The sequence below is a fragment of the Prosopis cineraria genome, unplaced genomic scaffold, assembly GCF_029017545.1.
Source record: "Prosopis cineraria cultivar Desert tree isolate PC_DT_omini unplaced genomic scaffold, ASM2901754v1 PC4, whole genome shotgun sequence".
NCBI lineage: Eukaryota > Viridiplantae > Streptophyta > Magnoliopsida > Fabales > Fabaceae > Prosopis > Prosopis cineraria.
The window spans coordinates 504,127-510,423 of NW_026555335.1; positions in this window are offsets into that span (position 1 = coordinate 504,127).

Sequence of the window (6,297 nt, forward strand, 5' to 3'; positions counted from 1 at the left end):
AAAAAAACATGGGTCGCTTTTGGTGGGGAGTAACATGGCAACTGGCAGCTAGAACAGACCAAACACTTGTCACAAATATATTGAGTACGTGTCGGAAAGTGGTGTACAGCACCATCCACTGGTTTTTTATATTCCTGTTAAACAAACAACAAACACCAAACACCTGTGTATTTTTGGCTCTCCAAAACGATACTCCAATAGCATTTTTTAGTTATGTTGACAAAGAAAATAAAACACCGGCGTTTCTCCTTTTGAAATTAAAGATGATTTAAATTAATCACGCCAATCTATTTGGAGATTGATCATCTGGAATTGAATGCTCTAGCAATCCCTTCAATACAGAAGCTTTAATTTGGTAGAAGAATTATATTATTGCCTGGTCCTTGTTTCAAGAAACTACTGATCTCCAAATTATCACAAAGTATTTGTCACACATTTTCCTCAGTACCCTTTGCTGCTCTGACCTTTCTCTCCCTTTAATGGGAAACAACAACTCCCAGAGCGCGAGTATTGAAAACTTAATGAAGTTCTGAACAAATTTAAAAATATTATCTAGCCCTGATAACAATGATTAATATCCTTAATTTGTTTAAAAGGGGAAGAATGGAATCAGCAAAATGGCACGGAAAGAGTGACGGCAAGGGAGGCGTGCGAGAGTGGAGATGTGAGTGTTAATAAAGAGGGCCGGGCACTGCCAAGAATCCTAGTAGACTTAGAAATGGAACATAATGTGCAGTAATTATCTTGTGGCCTCGTTCGTGATGGGAAGCGTACGTAGATCTCAAGAGAGGGACAAGAGTGATCTGTCACGAGAACCGTACAGACATGATGCATGCTTCCATTTAATTTTGTTGACATAGTCTTGAGCGGATGATCCAGGCCCGGTTTTCGTGTGGCATGATAGAGTTATAATAGAATTTGGAGAGACGAGACATCCAACTGTCATTAGCCTGGAGATCCGCATGCATCGTCTGCTTCCTTGGCCTGGCCGTATTATTTTACTAGTTTATTTGATTTGGATGCAAGAGCAGGGGACACGTGGCGGACGATGAATGGGCCAGCAACAGGAGAGCAGCCGGATAGAGTGGGGGTATGGCCGTATGGGATCCTAACTTAAAGCGGGGCTGAGGATAATAATACATTATAAGATTAACAACGAAATTGGAAGACAGAGTTTCTGGAGAAAGGGAAAGGCAACGCGCTTTGGTGATGTAAGGACTGGGGCTGCACCGACGCTGACTCTACCCCCATCCTCGCGGGCCCCATTAGGGCTCTTTTTGACTTTTCCTGTCCCCTTGACCGCTTTCCCTCGAGGACCTCATTCCACATGATCCCCTACAGTCAACCTTTCACTTCAACCGTTTATGTGTTTTGGGTGTAACTTTTTGAATTCTACTATTTATATATTAAAAGATGGCAAAAAATTTAAAGAAGTTTAGGTAAAAATAGTTAAACAATTTAAATTTAACATCTTTTCTCTTCTTTTATAAGATTATCTCAATTTAAAATGTAGAGAATGATGTGAGCAATACATGAGCAAAGAAAACCTCTTGACAAAGACTCTATGCCCACATGAGTTGAAACATATGAAAAGAAAAGTATAAAAGTATACGTTTTGAAGAAGACAGAGAACACAGAGACATTGCTTTCACCTATATCAAAGATATACTCAAAAACCAATACCTTCAAGTTAAAATTAACTTCTTATCTTAAAAGGGCGACAAAGCAATAACTGGATGGTCTTCCCTTAAAAAAGGATGTGTTAGATTGGATATTAATGGCTCCATTAGCATTCATGGTGTAACTAGTTATGGCAGTCTCATTCGAAACAACCAAGGTAATTGAATTAAAGGCTACTCCAAATACTTTGGATATTGCTCAAGTACAATAGCTGAGCTTATGGACATCTTGAAAGGATTAAACACTTGTTGGGTTGAAAAATTTGATAAAGTTAATGTCTACTCTAACTCTACAGAAGTTTTCTCGTTAATCTACAATGAGTTCTCTATTGATCACCCACTTTTTACAACTATCAATAAAATCAAAAATCTTATCATGCTAGATTGGACAATCACGTTTGATTACATTTTCAGGGAGGCAAAATAAATATGCGGATTGATTATCTTATCAAGCCTCTACTAACAATTTATATGTTCATACTTTTGATACCTCGCCACCTAGTTATTGTAATCTTTTGTATGCTGAGATGACTTATTTTATCAATTAGCATTGGTTATCTGTGGCTTTCAATTAAAAAAAAAAACATCTCACTTCAACTCTCCTTGTTTTTTCACCGCTCCAGCTTTTAACTTTTACAACTCTCTTTTATTTCACCACGTCCTCACTTGTTTTCCTCATCCCATTTCTTTTTCCGCTATCCTCCTCTAGCCTTTAAATTTCCTAGCCACAACTATGAGACTTAGTATTTTGTATTCATTATATTTATATATTTCAAGTGATTCCAGAAGTATTCATTACAAGACATGAGAAAGTAAAAGGATTATTATGTGTGATGAATTCCTTTAGATTTTCAATTAAGATTTTCATATCTCTTGAATCTTTTGTATATAGTAAAAGGATTATTGTACTCTTTGTTATGTCTGGCTTTAATTTACTCACAACTACTTGTGGGAAGGCAACCTCAAAAACTCGAGAGTAATTGTACATCATTTGAAACATGAAAATTGAAAAAAAAAACAAGAATTTCAATTTAAATTTTGATTTTCCTTGATGTTAGCTAACAGTCACGCATGTGTGAATGCAATATATCCATGGCATAGCACTATAATAATCTCAATCACTCCATTGCCAAAAAAAAAAATTAAAGAAAAAATGTTTTGAAACTTTTTCAAGGGATGTCTAATATTCCAAACTTTATTCGAAGCAATTTTGATTTAAAACTTTTAAAAAGGGAGTAATTTTGTCCCACTATTAACTTATAGTAACACTATCTGTTAAATATTATATTGATCGGAAAAAGAACTAACATGGATGATTCTCTCACTCTCTTCCTCCTCTCCCCCCCATTGGTTTGTCACTCTCTTCTTTCTTGTTTTCTAAGAAACCAAATAGAATGAGGGCAATATCCAGATCTAGAAATAGAGTAGTAATAGCATGTAATCGATTCACATTGATTCCATATCAATAAATTTCATTGTCTCCTTCATTGCTTATTGCTCACAGTCGAAATCGATTGTTCGGAGACAAAATCTCCACATTCTCTTCACAATTGACCTCCGGCAGCAATCAATTCATGTTAATTCCATAACACAAAGACAAAGAAAAGCTAGATTTGAAAAAAAAAAATATAGAAGAGAATGGATGAATATACTGGTCATTGAACGTGGGTTTGAGAAATCTAGAGATACACATCTTCACGAGGAATCTGGGTTTGAGACATAGGCGATAACCTCAACAAGAAATCTAGATGAATATGCCAAGATCAAATGATGATGTTTTTTTTTTGTTCTCCCCCCCTCATTTTGTTTGATTTTCACCGCATTCTCTACGTCGAAAAGGCTTTAGTTGAAGATTGATTGTTGTTCCTCTGGCTAGATTTGAAATCTTGGGACTCATTCATGGTTTGAATCTTTGTTGGTCAAGAGGCTTCCAAAAAATGGTTGCTTACATAGGTTGTGCTGAAGCTTTGCATCTCATATATACTCTGGTTGTGATAATAGCTGACATTTGTCCTTACACATTATGTACTGTGAATGTAATATGTTTGCTGATAAACTTGTTAAATTAGCTCTTACATTATTTTCCAATTTTGTGGCCTTTAATTAACCTCCAAGTGCATGTACTGTTGATGGAGGTTGATGATTGATGGGTTTAGCTACTACTCATTTTATATCTTGACTTTTTCCAGTTTATGAATGATTCCAGGTTTTACTAAAAAAAAATCGGATGACGAACATGAACATCTCTCCCACCTAGTTTATCTTCAAACCTCTTTGTGGGAGAGTGAGATAAGTGGAGACATTGGAAGTATATAGGTGTACTGTGAAGAGCTGGAAAAGAAATCAAAAAAGTCCATGTCAGCCTAACAAATCAATGCTGTTTGGTCAAAGAACCTTAGTTAACTATCAACGTTAAGTCAATTTAACAAAGGATAAAATTACTTCATTTTTTAGAGCTTCACGGCAATATTACTTTAAAAAAAAAAATTAAAATTCTAGGCATCCTTCACAAAAAAATTTCAAGCCATTTTTATCCTTTAACTAAAAAATAAAGACTTTCATTTTATTAGATGTATATTTTGAAAGAACAATATAATAATTAAAAGAATATCGAATAATACTTCTTTCATTCATTTTAAATTATAAAATAATTTAAAATAAAATTATGCATACCAATAAAACATAACATGATACTTTACAAGCTTATATTTTTTTAAATAAAATTATAAATTTTTAAAAATGTCTCTACATACTTAATTATAACTCTATAAATTATTTCAAATTCTCCCCAATAAAAGAGTAGTATTAAAAAAAATTTTAATATTATTTTATAATTTGGGACGGATGGAAAGGAGAATGCCTAAGGAGAAGCGTTTGGAAAGGGCGGAGAGAGAGAGTTTTCATAGCTTGGCGAGCAAGGCAATGCCCTTGTCCTCCAAGAATTTTACATAAAGGGTCTTCATCGTTTTTCTGAGTTTTGACCATATCTAGTCTCCCTTGTCTCCCAAAACGCATTCATTTATTGACCAATCACCGCCACGCCCAGACCCGTCTTTACCTCCACATTTATTTATTCCCCTCCAGCCATAAAGCATCCATGCTTTCACATTCAAGTCCTCCGATTCCTTTAATTATTCCTCCCAAACAAATTCACTGTTAACACAATTCGGGGTGGTCATTTGCCGTTTAATATAATCTCTCTAATTTTGCTTACACGTACCGTACAGAGCACTTAAAAAAAACAAAAAAAAAATTGCTTCCTTGCAAAATGGTTTGTGTGGAATGTGGATCGATCTTCCCTCTCCACGAGCTAGGGCCATGACTTGGTCTTTAATTACAAAAGAATCCACTACCTCTACGTCCATCTCTGTGTGTCATTTACTTCCAATTTGAATTATTTATTTGTCATTGACATCTGCTTCCATTATTTGACATGGTCATCCTTCTCCATATACTCCAGTTACTTCTTCAACTGCCATGTCGTTTCCGGCATTGAAAAGGGGAAAAAACATAACACGACTAAATAACACAAAAGACATATATTGATATAAAACCAAGCACAGTCTCGATTCTACACCGAGAGATTCTTTTTATTGTTTTCCGGAAAAAAACATTATTGTAGGATAAATAAATAAGTTTGAGGATTATCTGGAGTCTAACTAATAATTATCCAAAGAAGCGTTTATTGAAATGATCAAATTATCTTCCAAACTTCCTAGTATATATAGGTTTAGGGTTCAAGCAATAAGATGCTTTTCTTTTCTCAATTTCTCACGGATATCTTTTTATTAAAAGTGAATTATGTTTGAGGTACAATTAGGCACTGGATGTAAGTATCACTAACCATTGCGTCTATTTTTCTTGTTATCATTATATTTTGTAATTTTAACATCCTTTACGCGTCTAGTTTTCTTCTCGTTGAATCATTCTCATTCTCCCTCTCAAATCCTCGCATATTAGCCTCACTCCATCCAAGACAGACCTACATGCCTCATAGAGGGGGCATTTGAACCCACTAGATAAGGGGAAAAAATTGAAAATTGTATGCTGAAATATTTTGAATTAGGTCCCCTGAAATTTTCAATTGCCCCCACATTAAGAAAATCATGACCCCTTAAAATTTTCCTCCCCTCTCTCTAAAATTTATCTTATTCAGAAATTTATTGTATATAATAAATTAAATAAAAGGGAGAATGTCAATAAGAGTCCCTAGAAGAGAAAAAACAGTAAAGGCCCTGAACAATTATTTTTAATTATATTATTTAATAAATAATAGAATTATTAAAAACAGTATTATTTTCTAATATTTATAAGTTATTTAAAGTTGAACCAATTAATGATGAACACTCAAAATTCTCAATAACCGTGCCCCGGCCCGATTCCCTTGTAAAAATTAATTAACCAACTAATAATTATGGCAGGCCAACATGTCGGCTTCTATCATCACCTCAAATTGCAACTCTGACGCCCATCCATTTCTTCCCACACATGCCTGCGTCCTTGTCCGTAATTCGTAAACCGTTGGAGAGGGAGTACGAAGAGGACTACAGCTGCACCATCGCACTTGGAATAATAGCATTATCATAATTAAAAAAAAAAAAAACTGATCACCAGAGTC